We start from the raw sequence: 2,210 nt of genomic DNA on the forward strand, positions 1-2,210 counted from the left end.
GCCGTTTAATTAAGTGTAAAGTTTTTACAAATCCAAAATGCCCTGCTGATTTTGTGTCATGGCAAAGGTGCATGAAAGTTACTCTTTGAGTTGTTGGTATATATAACTTTTTCCCTACCCAAGGCAACCCGTCTCTCATTGTGCACACATTTTTGTTTTTCTGGAACCATTCATCTGTGTCCAAACTTTTTCTGAATTCAATTCCAGTTTGGCTGTCCAGTTGTGGTTTTAATTTGGCTTGGGTTCTTGTGGTTACTGGTGCTGCCAGTTGTGACTCTGCCATTATTGGTCTAGAGTCTGTGGTTCGTGCGCTGTTATATTGAGGCATGCGAGATAGAGCATCTGCAAGGAAGTTCTTTCTCCCTGGTAAATGTTTGAGCTTAAATGGAATTGGTGAAAATGCTGGGACCAGGGACTCTCGTTGGGATTGAAGTTTAATGGAAGTTTTACAGGGCTTCTAAAAATTTTTGTGATCATCCCACACCTGGCAAGGGGATTTTGTTGCCTTCCAGGAACTATCGCAACATGAGTAATGCCCAAGTATAACCATAAGCCTCCTTCTCCCATATGGGCCAGCGCTGGTCTGTTTCCGTGAGTTTCTTGGATGTATATGCACAGGGTTGCATCATCATTTTCTTGTAATAGCACAGCCCCCACTGCCACATCACTTGCATCTGCCTGTATTACGAAGGGCTTGTCCATGTCTGGGTGCCTTAGTATTGGTTCGGCAGAAAAAGTCTCTTTAGTCTCTCAAACGCTGCTTGGCACTCCATTGTCCATGTTAGTGGCTGGCTAGGTTTTACTGAGGATGTTCCCTTCGTTTTTAGTAAGTTAGTGAGGGCAAGGCTATCTGTGCAAATGAGGGGATGAATTGGCGGTAAAAATTTGCAAAGCCCAGGAAACTTTGTAGTTGCTTTCTTGTGCGGGGTGGTGCCCAATTTAGTACTGCTTTGACCTTCTCTGGGTCCATTTCAATGCCCTGTGGGGATATGCGATAGACTAGGTAGTCTATCCTTTCCTGGTGGAATTCGCATTTTGAGAGTTTGGCATATAGGTGAGCGGCTCGCAGCTTCTTTAAAACCGCTCTGACAAGTTTGACGTGTTCTTCTTTTGTTTCAGTAAAGATAAGAATGTCGTCCAAGTAAACAAGGACCCCCTTAAATAGGTGCTCCCTTAGAATGTCATTGATTAATTGCATAAAGACTGCAGGGCCCCTTTGTAATCCAAATGGCAAGACTTTGAATTGATAGCACCCCATGGGGCAGTTAAATGCAGTCTTCCATTCGTCCCCTTCCTGATTCTCACGCGATAGTAAGCTTCCCTTAAGTCTAGTTTAGAAAAAATTTTCCCTTTCGATAGGTGTGACAGCATGTATTTCATGAGGGGCAGCGGGTATAGGTTGCTTTCACTGATTGTATTCAGGGCCCTATAATCCACGCATAAACGTAAAGAGCCATCCTTCTTCTCTCTAAAAAGGACCGGGGCAGCCACTTTAGGCTTGGCTGGCTCAATGAAACCTCTCTCCAGGTTTTTTTTTTATAAATCTTTCCATTTCCTCCTTCTCCTTTGGGATCATGGAGTATAATCTGGGCTTCGGGAGTTTTGCCCCAGGCTTGAATTCAATGGTACAGTCTGTGGGTCGGTGGGGGGGGAGCTCATTTGCCCTCTCCTCACTGAAAACTTCAGCAAGGTCTCTATATTCCTCTGGTCTTTCTGTTTTAATCTTTTTTCCTCTTCATAGCGATGCTTTTTCTATTCTTGATTCTGGTAGCCCCCTTGGGGTTTTAAGTCCATAGGGTCCCCCTTCGGGAATTTGATTTCTGTCGTCCTCCAATTTACCCAGGGGTTCCATTTTTTCAACCATTCCATCCCTAGAATCATTGGGCATTCCATACCTGGGGTCACCACAAACGTTAAGTCCTCTTCATGGTTGCCCAGGGAGAGATGTATTGGCAAAGTGGCTAGGGTAGCTGGCACCCCCCCTGCTATTGATCCATCTAGCTGGCCAAATGAGATTGGTTGTTCCAGTCTCCTGGATGGGATGCCCAGATTCCCCACTAGTGTTGGGCTAATGAGGCAGCGGGTACAGCCAGAGTCTATTAAGGCTTTCACCTTCACAGCTTCGGGCATGGGGGGATTAATATAGTCACTGTTTTGAAGATGGGTGTGATGCATCCACTTACCAGGGGTTCGCCCTCCGAGCTGTCATC

Source organism: Crotalus tigris, unplaced genomic scaffold (genome assembly GCF_016545835.1).
Source record: "Crotalus tigris isolate CLP2741 ecotype Arizona unplaced genomic scaffold, ASM1654583v1 scf7180000018936.334879, whole genome shotgun sequence".
In the NCBI taxonomy this organism is placed as follows: Eukaryota; Metazoa; Chordata; class Lepidosauria; order Squamata; family Viperidae; genus Crotalus; species Crotalus tigris.